This window comes from Leptopilina heterotoma, unplaced genomic scaffold, assembly GCF_015476425.1.
Source record: "Leptopilina heterotoma isolate Lh14 unplaced genomic scaffold, ASM1547642v1 Lhet_22, whole genome shotgun sequence".
Taxonomy (NCBI): Eukaryota; Metazoa; Arthropoda; class Insecta; order Hymenoptera; family Figitidae; genus Leptopilina; species Leptopilina heterotoma.
The window spans coordinates 100195-125893 of NW_025110937.1; the positions used below are offsets into that span (position 1 = coordinate 100195).

A 25699-nucleotide genomic window follows, 5' to 3' on the forward strand; every position below is an offset into this window, starting at 1 on the left:
ATTGAAATTTTTTATTTTAATTTCCACATAATCGAGAAGCCCTAAAAAGCAAAGCAGAAAAATAGAGACTTAAAGTGAGAGAGAGAGAGATAAAGGTGTGCTCTTATCTTGAAAGTGAATTCGAAGGTGGATTGAAATTGTTGAGCTGCAGTTTTGCCCTCAGTACTGGCTGTGGGATGAAAGTCAAAAGGGTAAAGCGCCTTATGGTATTCTACGCGAGGATTCTCTCTCTTTTTGCCCAAGAGCGAAAAGCCTTTTTCCCGACGTGCCTCGCGTGCTAGCGAGAGTAAAAGATGCCATTGATTTTTATTGCTGAAAAATAGGCTCCCGTCTTTGCGTGTTTCTAGACAGAACACAGTGTGACGATGTTCTTTGGAAAGACAAAGAAGAGTGGAGAAAAAAAGAGAACTCGTTATCCTCTCTCGCCTCTACTGATGGCGTTAAGAGAAAAGAACAGTACAGATTTTTCACAAAATAAGTGCATCATTTTATATGTGGGAAAATCCACTTAGAAAAGAAGTGGCTGTGGTTGGGAATATTATCGAGAAAGATAAAATGTAGTAGTGTAATAAATAATAACAATAATAATAACATTAATAAGAATAATAATAATAATAATATTCAATATTTAGTATATTCTTCTACAATTATTTACTCTCTAAATTTGAATCAGTTAAAAATAACTAATTTAGAAGCAAAAGGTCAGTCACTAATTAAAATAGTAATAGTTCTACTGACAATTAGTTAAAAATAAATTATGTTTCAGTGAATTTTTTTTTTTGACTGATTCAATTTGTAAAATTTAACTAATTTTTCAGTTATTTTTAACTGATTCAAAAGCAAAAAGTCATTAACTGATTGTCAGTTAAAACCATGATTTTTAACTGATTAAAATTAAGAGATCAATAAATTAATTTTATTAAATAAAATTAATTTAATAAAAATAATAATTCTAATAGAATAAAATTGATGTAAACATTTATCATAAAATAGATGGTTGACAATATGTCAATGCAAAAAGAAATCTTTTTTCAATTTCCTCTCACAAAAGGGAAACCTTTTTTTTAAATGATCATCGACCTTATGTAACAGCATTCAAGGGAAAGGATATTGAAACCACCTGTTAACGAGAAAGGGGGGTTCGTGACACATGAATTAGACACTTTTGACACCTATTATTAATTGAAGAAGCCATTCACTATTAGTATCAAAACCACATATAGTTTCATATTCTGGGTTGCAACGAAAATTTAATTTTCTTTTTCCCTCACTTTTCCCTGATTTCCAGGAAATCCTGACTGATTTTGATTGTAAAATTATTCGAAAATATCAATAACTTTTAATAAATAATGTTGAACAAAAAGAAATATTAAATATACATTCATACAAAATTACTCTAATGGTTTAATGAAACTAACGTGCAAAATCGAAAAAAAATCAATAACTTCTTTTTTAAATACATATTTAATTTATTTATTTAAAAAAAATTTTTATTATTATTTTTCCATAGAAATTAAAATTCTTCAAAATATTCAAATTCAAACCTTTTTCCAATTAAACAACTTATAAAAGTATTTTTGTTATAAAACATGAAGATATCGATAACTCCGAGTCTTCGAATCGGAGTGATCGATTTCTTCATCTTTTATAATAATAATTAACTTAAATTCTTCTATAATCAATTATTTTTAATAATTTTTTGAAAAAGTTCTTCTTGAGAATTTTCAAATCCATTTGTTTAAAATTAAATTATATGTGAAATTTCAATTATTTGTAAATTCTTCAATTGAACATTTACTAGAAAATATAAACTTCAAATGATTTAAAAAAAATTCAATTAAACTTTTTCAAAAAAATTAATTCTACAGAATTATAAGTTAAATGTATAAAAAAATTGAAATTTTCAAAAATTTTAATTTGAAACCTTCTCGAAATTCAATTATTTCTAAAAATTCAAGCTATAATACTTTTAACATTCAATTAATATCTAAAATTTTAACAAAAATTCATTTTCAAAATCAATTTAAAAAATTCTAAAGAGAATTTAATTATTTAAAATAAATAGAACAAAAATAAATAATTTATTGAATGATTAAATATTTCTTGAAATTGAATTCTCATAAAAAAAATTATTAACAAATTTTTAAATAATTGAATTCTTTTGACAAAGTTTAATGAAATTTTAATGAATAAAAAATTTTAGGAATTTGATTAAAATTGTATAAAAAATAATTGAAATTCTGCTATGAAATTGATTATTTATAGAAATAATTGCATCTCTGTTTAAAATTTTGTTGTTTATGACAATAATTGAATTATTGCGAAGAAATTTATAAAAAATTTGTAAATTTTACCAACATTTTTTTAAATAATTGAATTTCGAAGAAAAATTTTATTATTTATAAAGATAATTGAAATTTCGACAAGAATTTAAAAAAAATTTTGATTAATATAATTGCAATTTTGCAAAGAATTTTATTAAAATTTTAGAAAATAATTGAAATTTTAACGAGATTTTTTACAAATTTTTGAACATAAATAAATTTCTGAAAAGAATTTTATTAATTTTGAAAGTAATTGAAATTTTGAAAAAAATTTTATTAACATTTTTGAAAATAATTGAATTTCGGAGAAGAGTATTATTATTTGTAAAGACAATTGAAATTTTGACGAGAATTTTTTAAAATTACTGAACATAATTGAATTTATGCGAAGAATTTTACTAATTTTGAAAATAATTGAAATTGTTCCAAGAATTTCATCAGAATTTTTGAAAATAATTGAATCTTGATGATGATTTTTAAAAAATTTTTGGAACATAATTGAATTTCCGCGAAGAATTTTTATACTTAAGAAAAATAATTGAATTTTGTCAAAGAGTTTTATTTAAATTGTTGAATATAATTTAATTGTATCTTAGAATAGAGAAAAAATTTTAATAATTGAATTTCTGCAAAGAATTTTGTCATTTATGAAAATAATTAAATTTTTGTGATGAATATTGTTGTTTATGAAAATTATTGAATTTTGCATAGAATTTTATTAAGATTTTCGGAAATAATTGAATTCTGGAGAAGAATTTTATTATTTGTAAAGAGATAATTAAAATTTTAACGAGATTTTAAAAAAAAATTTGAACATAATTGAATTTTTGCGAAGATTTTAATTACTTTTGAAAGTAATAGAATTTCTGTAATATTTTATAACTTCTCAAGAATTCAATTATTATTTATTAGTGTTTTTAAATAAAATTCTTCTATAAGTCCGTTATTTTTAATAATTAATTGAATATATATTAAAAAATTGAACTAATTTCAGAACAATGTGAATTTTTTAAATTTTTCAAAAATCTATGTTCTTTAAAATTTCTAATTAAATTCATTGGAAATTGAAACTTTATAAAATTTGAAATTGAAACCTTTTGAAAAGTTCATCTATTTAAAAAATTGTAAACGCTACTGTTTTGAAATCCAATTAATTTTGAAATTTTTAAGTAAAATTAGTCATTAAATAATTTATAAGTAATAATTTTATTATAGTTCTTCAAGAATTAAGTTATTTAACAAGAAATTATTGGCAGAAGGAGAAATAATTGAAGGTTTTGTATTAGAATTCGTGGTAATTTCATAGTTTATGGGGCAAACAAAAAAGACACAAAAATTCAGAAATTTCTTATAAATTCTAAAAATTTAATATTTTCCAGTACTTTTAACAAAAATCCCTGACTTTTCCCTGATTTCCCTGACCTGTGGCAACCCTGTGATCTTAACAGCAACAGACAGTATAATTTCCGGATATACTTAGGAAGTTTGTATTGTATCCTAAACATCCGAATGTTGTTAGGGCTAATTATTGGCATAAGCACTGAATTTATTGGTGTAAATACAGAAATTATTAGTGTAAATACTGAAACTATTTTCAAATCAAATATTAAAACAATTGGTTCAAATAGAAAACCGAAACTATTGGTTCAAATACAGAAAATATTGTCCCAAATCAAATACTAAAATTTGGTTCAAATACAAGGTTTTCGATTTAAATAAAAATTATTTGATTCAAGCAAATCCTTATTTGATAAAAAGTTACTTGATAAAGATAAATAATCGATTGCTGGAATAAAGGAAAATATTTAGTAGTGTATTTTCTTGGAGAAGAAAAAAAAGTTACTCTTCAGGATGCGTGGAAATTTTCTGATGTCCGGATCATTGGATTTTCAGTGAATATTTCATGTGAAAGTTTCTACTTTAAAGGACTAAAAGAGGATTTCTTGAAGATTTAGCTTAGCTTTGCTTTTGGAGTATTTTACAGTATCTTTTAAATCCCATAAATAACTAAAGATGTTTCCATCCTCTGTGAGAATGTTTACCAATTAATTTTATGCGATTCTGACTTTAAATTATTAAATTCTGACTTTTTTTAAGAATTTTTTATTTATTCTGAAAAGGGATTTTGCGCATAAAATAGGATTTTCTATTTCTTATAAATGAAGAATATACAAAACTTTTTGTTCAAGTAGAAGAAGAAGCTTAAGTTTTATATATCTTTTGCATTACTTCTTTTTTTTATGTTCGATTTCTTTTGCATACTTTAAGACTGAAGGCATTACGATTTATTTCTTTGGACTGTGCAGGACGGAAAGCATTAAAAATCCATTGTTCATAAAGTAGCATATTGAGAAGAGGCAAATAATTCCCCTCTTCGTTGAATGCTCAATGTTGTTTTAAGTAGCAAAAAGTAGAGTAATGTAAAAATACGTACTTTTTGCAACATTCGTTTATGTTCAATGAAAAATTACGGTTTCTATGTGTTGTGCAATCTTAAAGTGGATGGTCTGGGATGTAAAAAGTTTTCAGTAATTAACTTAAACTTTATGCTAATATTGCGCATAATCTCCGGTGCTTTTAAAGGAAATTTATTTTCTGCTTTTTAAAAAAAACAAACAACTGGTTTGTTCTTCTTATACCACAAGAAAATATCTTTGAGCTTTAAAAGAATGAGGAAAACATTGAAGAAATTAATAAGCTGTGAAAAAAGTTTGCTCTTTTTTTTTGCAGCAATAGAATAGGCAGGAATTAGAGTGGAAATTTCTTTTTTTTTCGTGTAACACAACTGGGATGTGAATCTGTATATGGTAAATGTAAAACAACGCCAGAATAACGTGAAATGAAACGTGGTGCCCGTTAGCGTCGAAGTTGGGAATGGTGAAAGGATTTTAATATAAAATTCCGTGCATTCCTAGTTCTCGGTTTTCAGACCAATCCGAACCTGACAGGAGGAAACGGTCTGACGCATGCGAAACTTCCGTCGTTCCACATACTAATATTCCACACGAGGGTTGTAGTATATATAGACATTCTCTTTCATCCCCCTTTTCTTCTCCGCAATTCTATTGCCTGTGAGTAAGTGATGCGAGCATAATTCCTCCGTCACTGTTGCGGGTTCATGCAAAATTATTATCAAATGTAATTATCTGATATAAATAGATAAAAATTAGTATAGAATTTTTCTTCATTCATGTTCTTGGGGGGAGAAAAAATATTTTAGAACAAGTAGCTTAATTTTCTTTTGCGGGTAGTATTTATATATTTAATAGAAACAGGATCAGGAATTTTAGGTGATAGTCCGTTGCATTCTGCATGAGTTTATTCACATCCATACACCGCACTATCGTTGTTATCAAAAAAACGAACAACATCATTGTCAGATCGAATGCATTTCTCTTGACTGGAATGTTATGTAAATTATGTTCGAATTCCAGTCAGATATCTATTCAAGAGAAATTTTCAAATTGCGTGCTGTGGTGGAAAGGACAATTTACGAAAACAAGTAAATATATGTTAAAATAAAAAAATTAGATAAAATTAAATGTTGTTGGTGAAATGTATAAAAAGAATGTAAATAGTTTAAATTTTTTAATATATATTCAATTAATTATTAAAAATAATGGACTTATAGAAGAATTTTAGTTAAAAACACTAAAAATAATTGAATTCTGGAGAAGTTACAAATTATTGCAGAAATTCAATTATTTTCAAAAGTAATAAAATTTTTCCCAGAAATTCAATTATGTTGAAAAGTTTTTAAAAGTTCTCGTCAAAATTTCAATTATCTCTATATAAATAATAAAATTCTTCTCCATAATTCAATTATTTTTAAAAATTTTTAATAAAATTCTTTTCAAAATTCAATTATTTGCATAAATAACAATATTCATCTCAAGAATTCAATTATTTTCATAAATGATCAAATTCTTTGCAGAAATTCAATTATTAAATACTTTTTCTCTATTCTACGATAGAATAAAATTATTTTTAACAATTTGAATAAAATTCTTCAGAAAAATTCAATTATTTTTTTCATATAAGAAAATTCTTCTCCGAAATTCAATTATTTTCAAAAAATTTTTTAAATTCTCATCAAAATTTCAATTATCTTTATAAATAGCAAAATTCTTTGACAAGATCCAATTATTTTTAAAAATTTTAATGAAATTCTTGGCACAATTTCAATTATTTTCAAAATTAGTAAAATTCTTCGCAGAAATTTAAATATGTTTAAAAATTTTTTAAAATTCTCGTCAAAATTTCAATTACCTTTATAAATAATAAAATTCTTATCCAAAATTCAATTATTTTCATAAACTTGAATAAAATTCTTAAAATTCATTTCTTTCAATTGAATAAAGTTCGTTGCAAGAATTCAATTATTTATATAAATAATAAAATTCTTCACAAAAGTTCAGGTATTTTTATAAACTTGAATAAACATCGTTGGAAGAATTAAATTATTTTTAAAAGTAATAAAATTCTTCGCAGTAATTCAATTATATGTTCAAAAATTAAAAAAAATTTTTGTCAAATTTTCAATTATTTTTATAAATATAAAAATTCTTCATCGAAATTCAATTATTTAAAAAACATTTCATAAAATTCTTGGCAAAACTTCACAGGAATTCAATTATTTTCATAAGTAATAAAATTTTCACAGGTATTCAATTATTTAAAATACAAAATTTCATAAAATTTTTCGAAAAATATCAATTAGGTATTTAAAAAGATTTTAATAAAATTCGTCACAAAAATTCAATTATTTCAAAAAATTTAAGTAAGTTCTTTTCAAGAATTTATTTATTTTTAATAATAATAAAATTCTTCACCCAAAATTCAATAATTTTTATAAACTTGAATAAAATTCTTTGCTAAAATTTTTGTTAAAATGCTTTATGAATTTGAAAAATTATAATAGAATTGATCATAGAATACAATTATTTTCGTAAAATATATTACACTCTTCCTAGGAATACAATTATTGTCAAAAATGTTTGTTGTAAAATTTTTCACTAGAATTCAATTATTAAAAAAAAAAATTTATAAAATTCTTCGTTAGATTTAAATTATTTTCAATTTTTTAATGAAATTTCTGGATGTAATTTAAGTATTTTCGAAAAGTTTTACAAAATTCTGAGAAATTAAATATTCTTAAGATATAAAATAATGATTTTATCACTTTGTCATCTTAAATTTATTATAAAACATGAATTTATGTTTTCTCATACGTTATTGAATTTTAAAAGGTTTGAATATTCTTCAGGGTCAGGGAAAAGTCAAAATCAGTCAGGAAAAAGTCAGGGGAAAAAAAATTAAATTTTTGTGGCAACTCTGGATCAGTATTTGAACCAACAGTTTTAGTATTTGTATCAAATACTATTTAACGGACATCAAAATTATTTGACAAATATCTATTTGCATAAAAGACAAGTAATCGTCTTTCTAAATCAACTAAATTTTTATTTTCAGTACGAAGAATCAAGATGAAAATTCACCTAAAGCTAAAAAGTCCGATACTCCTAAACTACTCTTATTCAAAATGGTCTGTTCCCTATCATGGAGCATCGAATGAAGGAAAGGAAGAAGCAGAAAAAAATCTTTGCTCTTACGATGTTTGAAGAAAAGACAGAAAAACTTTTAACATAAGCTATAGTTCTCTTGAGGCCATTTCTTCTTGGTCACGAGAAACTAATACACCATTAAAAAGTGCATCGATCTTTTCCCCAAGAGACAATCATTTCCTCGATATCGCAGACGGAATACAGTGAATAAAATTCTACTTTATAGTTCACTTACATAAAATACATAAAAATCCATCAAAAGCAACTTTATCAAAAAAACAGTCATGGAAATATTAAATTCACAATTTTTTAACTTTCGTAAAATAAATATAACTCACATCAATGTGAATTATTTTAGTTTAATAAAAATTTGTTTCACGAACTTGCAAAATTTATGTTTATACCTTTAGTACAAATGCATTTTTATGAATAAATAATTTTTCGCATACATACTTTAAAAAATAATAAAAAATTTACTTTACAAAAAACCTTTATTATTAATATAGTCCCGTTTACTACTTAAATAAATAAATAAATAAATGTTTGATACAATATGGAAATAAAATTCAATAAAGAATTTTAATGGAAAATTTTTTTTTCTTATTTATTCATCCCTTAGTGTTGAATATTTTCTAAAAATTGAACCTTCAAATTCTAGATTCTATTTTTTTCTTGAAAAAAAAAAACCACCACTTAAACCGGTTAATAGAGAAAATGGGACAATTTTTAAAACAAGAGAATTCAAAATAGCATTATGTGCGAGAACCACTAAAAGAAGAATAAGAAGTTACGTTAACAAAATTCTCTTCCTCTTTTATCTTTTTTGCATACGAAAATATACACGCAGGCAAATTAAAACGACAAAATTACCAAAATTAAGTTTTCTTTAATTCTGTTTAATTTGCATATAAAAGGGCGACGAAGGAATAACAGAATACATTTTCTGTTTTCCTTGTATCCTTTTACTTTCTCGTTAAACTACTTTAATCATATTATGGGGGAAATTAAATTATTTCAATAAGAAAATTTTTTAAATCCTCTTCCTCATGTGAAATTGAAAAAATTGTCTTTGTAAATTTTCTATCAAAATTTGCAGGAAAAAAGGAGGTACAAAAAAGGTACTAAAAAAGGTACAAAAAGAGATACAAAACGAGGTGCAAAAAAAGGTACAAAAAAGGTACTAAAAAAGGTACAAACAGAGGTACCGAAAAAGGTACAAAAAGAGGTACAAAAAAGGTACTAAAAAAGGTACAAAAAGGTACTAAAAAAGGTACAAAAAGAGGTACCGAAAAAGGTACAAAAAGAAGTACAAAAAAGGTACTAAAAAAGGTACAAAAAGAGATGAAAAACGAGGTGCAAAAAGAGGTACCGAAAAAGGTACAAAAAGAGGTACAAAAAAGGTACTAAAAAAGGTACAAAAAAGGTACTAAAAAAGGTACAAAAAGAGGTACCGAAAAAGGTACAAAAAGAAGTACAAAAAAGGTACTAAAAAAGGTACAAAAAGAGATGAAAAACGAGGTGCAAAAAGAGGTACCGAAAAAGGTACAAAAAGAGGTATAAAAAGGTACAAAAAGAAGTACCGAAAAAGGTACAAAAAGAAGTACAAAAAAAGGTACTAAAAAGGTACAAAATGAGGTACAAAAAGAAGTACAAAAAGAGGTACAAAAAAGGTACAAAAAGAAGTACAAAAAGAGATACAGAAAAAGATACAAAAAGGAGCAAAAAAAAATGGGCAAAAATAGGAAATTCTCCAAAGCAATACAATAAATCTCTATCCACTCCCTTTCCCCTGGATTCTTTATTTATTTTTTTTTTTCTTTCGACAAGCTTAGAAAGTTTACAGTTGCCAGTAAATCCAGAGGATCTAGGCCTCTTTAACATTGCACTGAGATATACGGAATACGGTATATCTCTTGGACAGGATCCAGTGCCGAAGCATGGCTACTGGAGGTTAAAATGGCAAACCTAGTCGAGTTTGCTATTACTGATATTAGCGTCGCCAGTAACTCTTTCGAAATGGTCTTGGCACACCCGGCTATTTTCAGTCTTTCTGAAATCCCTCCTTCAAATCCTCCTGCTTTCGTACCTGCCATTCTTTGACAACACACTGATCCCAAACAATGAATTTCAAACCCCCCCCACCCCTCCTTTCAATCCTTTTTCTACATTTCAAATTCAACCTCATTTTCGCTAATAATTTTTCTCCCCTAATGTCCAATTCTTCACTGCTTCAACAAAAATCAATTCTTTCCTTTTAAATATCCAACGATCCATCTCGGAAAAATTTATTTTACTCAACCGATTATCAAATATTTACTTGAAAGTAAATTAAGCGTGGCGAAAGTAAATTTAGCGTGGCATTCGTTCGTTACTATATTAAACCAATAATTTTACTATTTGAAGCAAATACAATGTATTTCAGTTAAAAAAAAATAAATAAAAAATTATTTGATTCAAGTAAATATTTGATAATAGCCAAGTAATCGTTTATTTGGATCAAATAAACTTTTCCAGCTATAATGCAGCAAAAAAATAAATTAAAACAACTATCCGTAAATGGAAAATTCCGATATTTAATTTATTCACAAACGATGAAAACTTTATTAATTTGGGTTCACCAAACATGAGATATAACATAATTTATCTCACTCTCAAAAAAATAAGTATACACACATAATTTATTATTACCATTGGACCAAAGTTGCATGAGGAAAATTAGTAATTAAATGCATAATTATAATTTTAACTTATTAACTTTCCAATTAACTGAATAAATAATGTGAATTTCATTTTCATTAAAACTTTTTAAATATTATTTAAAATTTCCATTAACGCGCAAATATATGCAAAATTAGACATTTCATCTTTTCAATAAATTGCGAAAAAAACTCGAAACAATAAATTCGTAATAAAAATTACAATCTTATTACAAGTTTATAAATTATAATATTAAATATTTCATCGATTACCTTTCAATTTAGTTTCATTGTTTACTTTGAAGTTTTGAACTTTTAAATGCACAAAAAAAAAGTTTGGAATTTATTGATAACTTAAATTAAGCATTTTGTTAAATAATGGGTATTCAAACACACTTTTCATTTTACAGCATGGAACAATAAAGCAATAACATGAAGAGCACAATGAGGAATATTTCAGGCATTTTTCGATAAAATAGAGAAAAAAAATTGAATAAAATAAACGAGAAATATTTCAATTTTTATTACATTGAAAAAATTTTTATTTATTCAAATAACCGACAAGTTCGCTTTATTATCAAACGAATATTTACTTAAAGTAAACAAATTTTACTTAAAATAAATAAATAAAGTAAATCCTAAATAAAATAAACGTTGATGTAGTTCAAAGCGTTTATTACAATCGATTCAAGGGAAAAAATAGTTTTCTATTCAAGTTTCTGTTTAAAAAAAAAATTTTAAATATTATTTGATCATCAACATAAAAACGAAAAATTTGTACAAAAAAAATTTGTTTTGGAGTAAAAAATATTTTTATTTTTAATCTTTTATGGCTAAAACTTTGTGAACTTCTAAGTCAAATAAACTGTATTTGAATCAATAATTTTGGTATTTTTAGAATTTTAGTATTTGAAGCAATAATTTTAGTATTTGAACCAATAATTTTAGTATTTATACTAATAATTTTAGTATTTGAACCAATAATTTTAGTATTTAAACTAAATAATTTTAATATTTTTAAAATTTTTGTATTTGAAGCAATAATTTTAGTATTTGAACCAATAATTTTAGTATTTGAACTAATAATTTAGTATTTTTAGAATTTTAGTATTTAAAGCAATAATTTTAGTATTTTAACCATCAATTTTAGTATTCGAACCAACAATTTGAGTACTTCAAGCAATTAATTTTAACTGATTTAAAATTTATTTTATAATAGATTAGCAATTGTTTACTTGAATCAACTAAATATTTTTTTTTTATTTTATTTTTTTTATTTTTTTATTTTTTTTTTTATTTTTTTTTATTTTTTTTTTTTTTTTTAAATATTTTTTGTCATACAAGTAATTTTCAAAATTATTGAGTGCAATAAAAAAGAAAAGCGTAAGTTAAACATTTTGGAACTATAAACTATTTTTTAACACGTTAAATAACACACAATATTTCTTTAAAATATTTTAATTATAAACATAATTATAATTATTAATTACATATTTAATATTTAAAAAAAAGTTTCGTTCACTTAAACGTTTAAAACTTTAGGGACATAATATTTGTGCATCTAGTCCAAAAAATGCAGTGCATACTAAAATTGAAAAAGACTTTTCAATTTTACTGAAGATAAAACAAATTCTTCGTTCTTCTTAAAGTTAAAAGATTTGAAAAGATATCCGAACATTTAATATAACTTCAGAATTATTAAAAATAGATTAATTTCACTTTTTTCAGCCCGAGTACCATTTTTATGGCTAAATTCTTGATTTTTAACGAATTTTTTGTGTACTATCTAACGATATGAATTTTCAGTTAGTCATTTCATTTGCCTGAAGTCACATTCCAATCAATGTGAAATCGAGCACGAATGCATCCTATATATATCCAGACGTAATAGTTTGATATTCTGAATTTTTTTTTTTTGAAAGTGGCAATCAAAAGCACATTTACTAAACACCAAAAATTGAAGTAAAAAAAAATGCAATCATCTCACCTCAATCGATTCAGTAAAAATCAAGCTTTCCTCTATTCAGCCTTTGTTTTAACTCGTCAAAGCAATGCACTCCGCAAAAGTCAGCTTTAACTCTTTCTTGCTTCCTTTCTTTAAGCTCCAGTTGTTTCAAGTTCACTGATTCACCTTCTCACATCACAATTTTACACAAAAGAATTCTCCCTTTTATTTATTTTTCAAAGAAACCCAAAATTTGATGAGTTTTCTGAAACACTTTACTTTTCCAGAAAATTGAAGTACGTTTTCTAAATCAAGAATCACTTTTTATCAACTTTCAAATGTTCTCCAAATACTTCCCCCTTTGAAAGTTTTATTATTTAGAAAAAAAAACCTTGTAGAGAAAAACTCTTTTTCATGCTTCACATCCTTTCGCACTAGTAATTTATTAATGAAAAATTTCCCTGGTCCCGGAAGTGTCCAATGACAATTTATTTGTTATACTCTCTGAAACGTGATCAACACACCTACACGCAATGGTGTCAACGTTGGACAGGTTTAATTACGCGTTCGAAATTCTATACCGGTATCCCATCGACAATCGATCGCCAGGAGCAATAACCAAGGTGCTCTCAATATTCCGCACAAAAGTAATTTCTGTTTACACAAACAATGACAAAAACTTTGTTCAATTTCCCTCAACTAGTCAGTTTAAAAAAAGAAAGCTAAATTTAAAATTCCACTTGATGAAAAAAGCAGCACTCGTAACAATTAAGTTACTAACTTTCCCTGCAACTTCTAAACAAACACAACAAACACTAATATGAAGATTTTCTGAACAGATTTACATAAGATCACACACTGCAAATTTTATTTTTCTTTATCAAATGAGAATAAAAGAGAAAAAGATGCTTTTAACTTAATTGAGGAATTTCAAAGTGAAAAGAAAACAATTTTAGGGACGAAATTAGAAAGCATAATGTGAAGTCTTTGACCGGGTTTAATTGACCGGCGACGAGAATCTCACGGCAGCACTTTGTCCCAAAGGACAACGCGAGGTCATGCGCTTTCGACGGGCGCCTTTCGTCGAATAACGAAAGCTCGGTCCAAAGCTCTCAGTCTCCACCCCCCTGAACAAGTGCGAGGTTAACCGAAAATCAACGAATCAACCCGAACGGAGAAAAAGAAAGGGATGATGCAGATAAATGAAGAGAGTGGTCACAACCCTTCGTTACATCAATGAATTTCTTTAACGAAATCTGCATCAAGGTCATTTCTATTCTTAATCTTCTTTAATCTTCTCAATCCATCAATTATTTATTACAATAATTTTATTAAAAACTGTATCTTAGTTTTGAAGTTTGACTCAATTACAACTTTTTTTTTGGTACAAACAAAAATTGTTTTTGGTAATTGAAGAAAAAAGGCTAAATTCAAATTTATCAGAGAAAGAATAATGTTCGATACACTTATTGGTGGGTGTAGTATACGGTCAGACTACTCTACAGGGTCACATTGACGCAGCAAATCAAAATGATCAAAGCTCATGTCCCGATTGAGTGACACTAGATTCTCTCAATTTGCCCACACTTCCGTAATTACTCACACCTGATGAATAATTACCACAGACCTATTTTAGGTAACACATGTATATCTATAGCAGTGACGATAGAAAAAAAATTTACCAAGAAAATAAACCTTTTTTTTCATAAGTTGAAACAATCAGGAGCTACTTTTCTTTGGATAATAAAATACGCCTCTTTCTTTCCGTTCGAAAATAAAAAAAAACCTTTTTAATCAACTTTTCCGTTAAACCTACTATAAGAAATGTCCTTACAGAAAAAACAAGGGTGCTATTCTGTAATTTCACTTCACTTTACTTTCTCTTCACTTCACATTATTTTACTTTGTCTTCATGAAGTTTTTTGGCTATGAAGTTTGTCAAAAAAAAGCGTTTTTCATACTTTCGGACACATTTTGGGGAAAAGATTAAATTTGTGGACAATTCCGAAAAATTATACTATTACTTTCCTATTTTGTATTACTAAATGAACACTGAAAGAAAATGAACACTAAAAGAAAGGCAGGCTTCACAGTGCCCCTAAAAAGTATTTTAGGGGAAAGAAAATTAAAAAATAGGGGACTTTTAGGTGACCAAATTTGGTTAAATAAAGATAAAAATATAATTTATTTATACAGGATTGCCAAAAAAATTTAACTTTATTTTTCCCTGACTTTTCCCTCATTTTCAAATACAACTTTGACTTTTTCCCTGACCCACAAGAATATTCTGATTTACTCTAAAAATTATTAAATACTCAAAAAAAAGTGTTCTATTAAAATTTACAAATTTCTTCAAAAGTAAAATTATTCGAAAACATCAATAACTTTATTTCAAATAAACATTTAATCATTATTTTCCAATAGGAATTAAAATTCTTCAAAAGATTCAAATTCAAACCTTTTCAAATTAAACAACTCATATAAGAATATTATTATAAAACATAAAGAAATGGATCACTCCGAGTCTTCGACTCGAAGTGCTCCATTTCTTTATGATTTATAATAATTAAAGATGACCGAGTGAAAAAATAATTTTTTTTATTATTATAAGAATATTGTTACTGTAATTTCTTTAAAATTATTTGTATCATTTTAATTCAATTAAAATTTTCTAGAATTTTTAACTAAAATTCTACTTGAAATCAATAATATCAATTATTATTCAATTAAACTTTTTCAAAAAAAAATTAATTCTACAGAATTGTTAGTTAAAAGTAAGAGAAACAATAATTTAATTCTACGAGAAATCAATTATTTAAATACAAAAATAAATAATATTGAATGTTTCTTAAAATTTAATTCTTACGAAGAATTGTATTAACAAGTTTTGAAAATATTTAATTTCCTTTAAGGAATTTAATTAAAATTTTAATAAAATTTATTATATTAAAGAATTTTATAAAATTTTTTGAAAATAATTGAAAACTTTTTGAAGAATGACTTTAACTTTTTTTATTAAATTTTTTAAAAATAATTGAATTCCTGAGAATAATTGAAATAATAATTTTTGAAAACAGATGAATTCATGAGAAAAATTTTATTAAAATTTTTAAAAATAATTGACTTCTTGAGAAAAATTTTAAAAAAAATTTTTGACAATAATTTGATTCTTGAGAAGAATTTCCCTATTCACTGAGAAAACATTATACTTTATTCAAATAGAAAAATAATTTTAAGTAATTTTGTTTAATTGAAATTAGTTTGTAAGCTTAATCCCAATATAATAAAAATTTCTACTGTTTTGATTCAAAAAAATTGTTATTTGTTTGAATAATTGTGTTTAATTTAAATATACTTTCTATTTTCATTTAAACAAAAATTATGTTTAAAAATTTTATCTTTAATTCAAACTTAAAAATTGATTATAAATCATTTAAAATCAACCATAACTTATGTTTAAATTAAATATATTATTTCTTTAAATGAACCAGAAAATATGTTTCAATTAAACTTAAATATGTTTGACTGTATAGCAAAGATATTTTTAATTTGATTTAAACAAAATATGTTTGAATCAAATTAATTCGTTTTGTCAGTGTCTATTTATAAAGATAATTTAATTCTTGACAAGAATTAATAAAAAATTTTGAAAATAATTTAATTTCTGCAAAGTATTTTATTACTTTTCAAAAGAATTGAATTCTTGCGATGAATATTGATATTTATCAAAATAATTGAAATTTGGAAAAGAATTTTATTAAAATTCCTTAGAGTAATTGATTTTATGGGAAGAATTTATGCGAATTTATACGATTTTGTTGTTTATCAAGCTAATTTAATTCTTTTGCAAAATTACTTAAAAATTTTTAAAATTAATTGATTTTCTGCGATGAATTAAATGTTATTTATGAAAATATTTGAATTATTGCAACAAATTTTATTATTTTATTGAATAATTAAATGTTTCTTAAAATTTAATTATTCTTTCCTCAAGTTTTAATAAAATTTTTAATAATAATTGCATTTTTCAAGGAATTTATTTAAAATTGTATTAAAAATATTTGAAATTCTGTGATGAAAATAATTGAGTTCCTAAATGAAATGTTATTGTTTATGAAAATAATTGAACGTTTTCGTAGAATTGAACCAAAAAGTTTTTTCTATATAATTAAATCTGTTGATAAATTTTATGAAAATAGTAAATATTTAAAAACATTGAATTGCGAAAAACTTTTTAAAATAATAGAAACGTTGCAAAGAATTTTATTTAAATTTTTGAAAATAATTGACTTTTTGGCTAAAAATTTTACTATTTATAAAAATAATTGAATTCTTGACGAGATATTCATTAAAATTTATAAAAATAATTGAATTCGTGCAAAGTATTTTATTAAATTTTGTATAAATAATTGAAATTTTGCCAAGAATTTAATTAAAATTTTTGACAATAATTGAATTCTTGAAAAGAATTTTTATATTTATCAAAATAATTGAATTTTGGAAAAGAATTTCATTAAAAATCCTTAAAATAATTGATTTTATGAGGAGAATTTTGGAAAATTTAATTGAATTTTGTAAAAGAATTTCATTAAAAATCCTTAAAATAATTGATTTTATGGGGAGAATTTTGTTGGTTATCAAGATAATTGAATTTTTTTGCAGAATTACTTAAAAATTTTCAAAATAGGTTACGTTTAGGGGCTAAAATTAAGAAAAGGGGACTTTTAGGGAAATAGGGGACGGACTGTGAAGCCTGGAAAGGTATAATAATTCAGTACCAATTTTGGTACTAAGTCGAAAGTTGGTTCTATTTTAATACCGAAATCAGCTCTAATTTAGAACCTTTTTATTACAGTGAATAATTTACTAATAAGTTTGTTTTAATATCGTTTGCAAGTCGTGAAACAATACTGTTGACAATGTGACAAATAAATGGTGAATTTATAATTAATTTTCGTTAATAAATAGTGGTTGGAAATGTTAACGGTACATATATATCTTGCTCTTGATCTTCCGATCATATTTTCTAAATGTACTTTATGAAGCAGGAATTTGAATATTGTCTCTAAATGTTTACTCGCAGGAGCATAAATTTTGAGAGCATTCTCACGTGTGTTTCATCAGAGGCAGTGTTGCCTCGACACCAGAAGCTACTCGTCAAATATTTACGACCTAGGTCACGAGAATTCGCTAGATAATATAAGTGCATTATACATTTTCCAGCGACCTGGAGGAGTTCATTCAAAAAATTCTACACTAGTTTAGTTGTTTATTGATGTTTAGGGCATTTTTTAAGTCAACCGGTTTTTGGTATCATCAATTTTTTCATTACTGCAACTATTAATTACAATTAGAATTTAAATAGAGGTAATTTTTTTTTAATTTACAATCAGGGGTGTTGTACTGTAATTTCACTACACTTCACGTGACTCTTACATCACTTCACCATACTTTCAATTATGTGCTTCGAGATCTGAACGTTCAATGAATGAAAAAACATGCAACAAAAAATAAATGTAAAAAATTAAAAAAAATGCAGAATAGAAAAAAAATTATTAGAATCTTTACATCAGCCTAAAAATCTTCCTCTTTTCCAAAAAAAAAGTTCCAAATTGTGAAATTGGTTATTTTCGACGAACTTCAAAGACAAGAAACTTCATGAAGACCAGGTTTCTAATATTCTTACATAGGATAGGAAGGCAGTAAGTTAAAGTAAATGACCCATGGAATCGAGCCAAACGGCCCACACTGATGATTGTGGAACCATCTCCCACAGGATTCCGCTCACTCACTATGTATATATATATTTCACATACTAAAATTATAGTTTCCATTATATTTCAGACACACATTATCATCCCATTCATCAATTATGTGTAAAACTTTCTTTGCAAAGTGCATATTAAAAGCTTCTTTATTAAAAAAAAGGTCTACATTCCCCCCAAAAACTATTTCTAAATCCATAATATCAAATATTAACATTCATTAATTAAGCTGAAAGCCGCACATAACGAAAGATACACTATCAAAAGTATAACACAAACTCAATACATTTCCCTACTGAATTAGTAAATTTTACCAAGTCATGATGATTATAAATATTATAATAATAAGAAAGAGATGCCATGTCAATAATATGAATCATTGTCCTCATCTCAAGTAACTTGTAAGTTTTCAGCAGAGCAATTAAGATATTTTTCTATTTGCAGTAAGATTGTACAATATTTAATATTTATTTTACCATCAAATTTTTACTATCTATTTCTCTCAGTGTATAAAGATCTTTGATAATCCATTAGAACCAATATAAATCGCAATATCTCTTTTTTTTATCAAGGACATGAAAATAATTAACATTTTGTAGGGAGTAAAAATCCTTTTTACGAGGAGAATGACTCGTGTGTTGAATTTCTGATTCCAGTATAACAATGAAACACACGAAATAGGAAGAAGAGAATTGTTTCGCATGCAACAAATTCGTAGACTTGACATAATTAATTGAATCTAGTGTTTTGAGAGGAAGAGAGAGAGAGAGAGATAGAGTGAGTGAGTGAGAAGAGAGAAGGGGAGATTTGCTCCCGACGAATCCCGTTTAGGAAATTAAACATAACGAGCTAGATGGGATTATGGTAAGCCTCGGTTGGAAACGAAACTAATTCCACTCTATTAGCTATGAAATTTCACGACCATCATTACCCGCACTCGCGGTGCGGTACGTTGCCCCGTTGACTTTTCCATCGTTTATTCGTATCACTGCGTGGACTGCGGCATTTTACGAAACGAAAACCTACATTTTCAAACTTTTTTTTTTCCCCTCCTAACTCATTAACACGTTTAAATTACTGGCATTCCACAAATGCACGTTTTATACGACCGCGATTTTCATTAAATATACACGGACGCTCACTCTAAACGTAGGCAAAATTCCCCGAAACAAAATTTTACACGCCAAAAACTAGTTGGGAATTTCAATTTCAAACAAAAATCAAATAACACAAAATGGAACAAAATGTTTCATATAGAATGATCTCTACTGTCAGAATAACGCTTTTCACTTTCTAGATACAGACAAATTGATTTTTAAAAAACTGCACTCTCTGACTCAAAATTAAAAAACAAAAGTTAAGTTTGTTCCAAACTTGCAGCAAGCTTAAAAATTTTGAGGACAGTTTGCTACTTGCAGCAAGCTTGCATAGCAATTTTCCTACAAATCCCAAAGTTACTTGTACACTTTGTTTTCTTTTACTAATTTTAAATAATTCAAGAAAATTATTATATCTCAAACCTATTTTCCGGAATTGCAAATACTGAATATTGCAAAACTAATTAAAATTTATAAAAAACTTCTAACTTTTCTAACTTCTCTTTTCCATACACAGAGGAAGAAGACGTTATCACGTCAAAAGACCAAGAATATTGTGCACTTTTCTTTTTCCGATATTAAAATAAAATCTATAACTTATAATTAAATTATCCGAACATCTATAGCGATTGCAGGTAGTGATAACGCTGCTCTAAAGTGCCCCTGTCATAGATTATGCTTTTACATCAAAGTCAGGATGGTATGTGCGGTTTTGTGCTCACCGAGTTCAACCTTAATTACTTTTATGCGACCGAGATGAAGGAAAAGTTTTTTTATTTAGAGAAAAAAAAGCGACCTCCATATCCCTTTAGTGTTAACTTTGATGAAATTTTGGTTCTCAGGGAACACATTGCAGTTGATACTTTCCAGAGGAAACTTTTTTTATACATAACAAAAAAGGTCTCTGGGTAAAAAAAAATTTACATTTTTTTATACATATAATAATTTATTCGTTCCACTATGAAATACAAGCGCATTATCAAAATTGAAAAATTCCATGCAAACCTTTCTTTTTTTTATATTAAGTTTTTGGAATGTTTCAATTTTAACATTGTACAGTATTTTCATTATCAGGGTTGCCACAAAAATTTAATTTTGCTTTTCCCTGATTTCCCTGACCAATTATAATTTCCCCAACTTCTCTAAACTGTGGCAACCCTGATTAATTATATATTAAAAGAAATTTAAAAAAATTTATTATAAAAATTAATAAATTATTCAAAAAGTTTGCCAACATACTGAAAAACATTTTTAGAGAATAGCATTAAATACCTAATAGTTAACAAACGAAGAAACGTGGTTTTAAAAAAATTCAGAACCGCACTAAAGGTGGTCAATGAACTGTGACGCTATGGCAAACTCACTAGAAATTCCAATTGGAGTTTTTTTCGTCCCCTAACTTTGAAAGCGGAATAAGAGTCCTATGGGATTTGGAGTATAATGTGTGAAAATAAACTTTGATTCATCGAACTGAAATACTTTTTCAAGGGAGTAAAATGACTTGGAAAATAAACAATTTCCATGTGAATTTTCGAGTTAAACCATTAGATAATGGAGGCTCTTGTCTACATTTCCAACATGGAACGTGGAATAAGTGATGCAGTGCTGACCTCATATAAGAAGGTCCATCCCTCATCTATTAACCTCCGAGGCCAAACACCCTTCGATCTCTGTCAAGAACTAGTTTAAAAATTCAATTTCCAAACATTTTTATACTTTCTAAAAATGTGAAAATATATACGAGACGATTAGATCGAAAATAAAAAAAAAATATTTACAGACTACGACAAACTTCGCTTTCATCAACAATAACCCAATGGGCACAAATTATACAAATTTCACAAAAGAATGCTTCATTAAGTTCTCTAATTAATTAAAGTACGTGATAAGCTTAGAGGACTATTTATTAATGCAGAAAAAGTACAACAAATGAGAGGAGAATCAAAATTAATAGGAGCAGTTAAAAAAATCATTCATGTGTTAAAGAAACAAAATTATCAGATATACATAGTCGGAAATGTAAAGTGAAATTAAATCTATATTAAGATCACTCTAAACGAGTATTAAGTTACGATTTTGAAAGTGAATTTTTCACGAGATTCGTTCTAATGCAAGGTTGTTAACTAACTTTCAAAACTTTAATAAGCACAGGTGTATAAACTTTAATAATTAGCGCTTCACAACTTGCAACTTAATTTTACATAAATTTAATGACAACTGCAATTAAGGATGCGTAAAAGGGTACAATGTCTTCATGATTTCTGTACTAGGTGCTTCTACTTCTTAAGTCGTTGTAACACTTAACATAAAGGTTCAGGTTTTATTTTCTCAAATATACCTAAATTTTTTAATAACATTGATAAAAAATCCTTTAAATTTTTTTAATTTTGCCTCAATGTCTACAAAAGATTTTATTATTAAAAAAATGTTAAGGACTTAAATGTTTATGTTTCAATTCTCGAAATGATCATTACTTCGTGAAATTTAATTAACCCGACAAAGGAGAAAATTCGAACAACAAAAAAAAAGGAACCAAATTGCAATGCAATTTAGAAATCGAAGTTTCAAATTAGCTAAGTTGATTCGGATTTTCCTCGACTTTGGACTTTTATAAACTTTTAAATAATGACTTTCTATGAAAAGAAAAAGGTTCTACTAGAATATTTTACTCGATTTGTGAAAATTTATTCCGTTAATTAATGAAAAAAAATCCAACTAAGTAGTTCAGGTAGAATTCATATTCACTTGGAATATTTTACTCACGTGAAAATTCACATTTTAAAAAAATATTTCTACTTTCATTTATAAAAACCAGACACTCGAAAAATTTTCTAAGTGAATAAAATGATAAAACACACAATTAATTAATGCTCTCTGGAAAAAATTTTATTCTAGATACGCTTTCACACGACTCAAGCTATACAAACACATTTCATGATCATTGGCTTTAGAAGTGAAATGGATTCAGAGAAATTACTTCGCTCGGAGACTAGGTCAAGTGCACTGGACGAAACTAATAATACACATTAAAAGAACTCACAAAAAAGAGATTTTCAAATCTTCAACATAAAAAATGCAAGATTTCTTTTTAAATTAATTCCAAAGACTAATTAACTCTCTTCTATTTAGAAACAAAAAATAAAAAAAATGCGACATAGTAGGTATATAAATTTTACAGTACCGAATGGCAATTTTCCTTCTCTAATTAGATATAAATAATTTTTCGAAATTTATTTCCTCGCCGCATACGATATAATTAATATTTAACGTACACTTTTCCGAGGAGAAATATATAAACTATTTTTCATCTTAGATGTGCCAGGAACCGAGTGTCAAGCCATTTGTTTGAAAAATACTGCACAAGGATGAAACTTTAAACAGGAGAAAACAATGGCTAATTAAAATCTTGACACCGGAGAGTAGTGGTTGGTCGTAACTGAAAACAAAAGATGCAAGAGGAGCATATCGATTTCAGAAAGTTAACCGGTGCTCGACTCGTTTTGCATGCATTATTGCATTAGCATAATTTCCGCACTTTTTTCATTACACCGGAATCCCGTACGCGAAGTTCCCTCTCCTCTCTCTCTCTCACTCTTTCACCCCTGCCCGTCTATCCCTGGCTCATAAATGGATTTTTCTAACAATTTCTATTTGCATATTTTTTACATAATTACATACAAGTCTAGAGTCGAACACCCGACTATTTTCTAAGAAAATAAATTTCCAACACACCCCACAGTAAAACGCTGAAAGTACATCGGATAACACCAGAATTACAATATACCCTTTACAATAATCTCCTTCCTTTTATATTAACCACCCTTTAAGCTTGTATTTTAACAATTTCCCACCATTCTAATTTTGCAAAATGATAACAATTTACTTTAAAAATTCATACTTTTAAAAATTCAAATACAGGGTTGCCACAGGTCAAGGAAGTCAGAAATTTTTATTAAAAGTACTGGAAAGTATTACATTTTTAGAATTTATAAGAAAATTCTGAATTTTGTTGTCTTTTTTCTCTGCCTCATAAACTATGATTTCAAAAGAGTTACATTTACAATAAAAAAAATAAAAATAACTAAAAATAACTTCAAAGGTTTCAATTTAAAATTTTAGAAAATATCAATTTTTAATGAATTTAAAATTTTAAATAGGAATTTCAGGAACCACTGCTTACAGAAATTCAATTATTTTTAAAAGTGATAAACTTCTTCGCTTAAATTCAATTATGTTCAAAAATTTTTAAACATTCTCGTCAAAATTTCAATTATCTTTATAAATAATAAAATTCTTCTCCGAAATTTAATTATTTTCAAAAAATTTGATAAAATTTTTGTCAAAATTTCAATTATTATCGAAAATTTTCCTCATTTCAATTATTTTTAATATCTTATTTTAATAAAATTTTCCAAAAGAATTCAATTATTTAAACCAAATTTTAATAACAATTTCACGGGAATTCAATTACCAATTTTTTTTATAAATTATATTGCACCAATTCAATTATTTCGAAAAATTTAAATAAAATTCTTTTAAAGATTCTATTATTTAAAAAAATTTTAATAAATTTCTTGGCAAAATTTCAATTATTTTCAAAACCTTTTCGCAATTTAATGATTTTTAATAACTTCTACTTTAATAAAATTTATAAAAGATTTATATCCATAAATAATAAAACTCATCGTGGATTCTCAACTATTTTTAATACAACTTTAATAAAATTCCTCGAAAAATGTAATTATCCTTAAAAATTTTATTAAAAGTAATCAAAGAAATTCAATCATTTTAAAAACCTTTCCTACAATTTATTTATTAGAATTTATATATTATTTTCAAAACATTTTTAATTGAATTTCTTAAAAGAATTATACCTATTATTTTCAAAAATTTTAATGCAATTCTTTGTAACAATTCAATTATTTTCAAAATTTTTAATAAAATTCCTGGCAAAATATCTATTATTTTCAAAAATTTTCCTCAGTTCAATGATTTTTAATATCTGCTACTTTAATAAAATTTTTTAAAAGAATTCAATAATATTAGACAAATTTTAATAAAATTTTAGGTAAACATTTACTTAACTTCATAAATATACAAATTTCACAGGAATTTAATTATTTACAAGAATTCAATTATTTTCATAAATAATAAAATTTTTTTCAAGAATATTTAACTATTTTAAATTTTTTTGTTAAAATTCTTTATAAATTAAAAAAAAAATTTTATTTCCTAAAAAACAAAATTCTTTGAAGCAATTCAGTTATTTAAGACATTTTAATAAAATTCTTTTCAAAAATAAAATTTTTCACAGAAATTCAATTATTTAAAAACAAATTTAATAAATTTCTTCGTTAGATTTCAATTATTTTCAATTTTTTATTGAAATAAATTGAAATTTCTCAATAAGATTTAATTATTTTCAAAAAGTTTAAAAAAATTCTGAAAAATTCAATTATTTAAAAAAATTTGAATAAAAATCTTCACAAGAAATTACGTAGTTTCATAAATAATAATATTTTTATCCAGAATTCAATTCTTTAAAAAACTTTTTAATAAAATTCATTGCAAGAATTCAATTATTTTCATAAATAACAAAACTTATCGCAGAATTCAAATTATTTTTTATACAATTTTAAATAAACTGATAGAAAATTGCATTTATTCTTAAAATTATTTTTTAAATTCGCCGAAAGAATTCAATTATTTTTAAAAATTTTGATAAAATTCTTCATAAAATTTCAATTTTAAGAAATATTCAATTATTTAATAAATTATTTATCTTTCTATTTAAATAATTGAATTCTCGAAAAATTTTCTGATAAAAATTGATTAAAAAATTAATTTTACTAAAAATTTTCAATTATAATTGAATATTAAAAGTAGTATAACGTGATTTTTTAAAAATAATTGAATTTCGAAAAGGGTTTATAAATTAAAATCTTTGAAAATTTGAATTTATAGTTACAATATTTTTATGATATAAAATAATAATTTTATCACTCTGTCATCTTAAATTTATTATAAAACATGAAGACAGCGAAATCTCCGAATATTTTTAAAAGTTATTGAATTTCAAGAGGTTTAAATTTTTATTTTTTTTAAAATCTTAATTCCAATGGAAAAATAATAATGATTAAATATTTATTAAAAAAAGAAGTTTTTGATGTTTTCGAATAATTTTACTTTTAGAGAAATTTGCAAGTAAAAGTATTATAACACTTTTTTGTAGTATCTAAAAATTTTTAGAATGAATCAAAATATTCTTTAGGGTCAAGGAAAAAGTCAAAATCAGTCAGGAAACATTC

At 25.3% G+C, this 25699-nt stretch overlaps 1 protein-coding gene across 1 annotated transcript in view; it reads right to left on the minus strand.

Moving 5' to 3' along the window:
• LOC122502006 overlaps window positions 1-25699 on the minus strand; it is a 124200-nt gene that overhangs the window by 40143 nt on the left and 58358 nt on the right. The window lies entirely within an intron of this gene.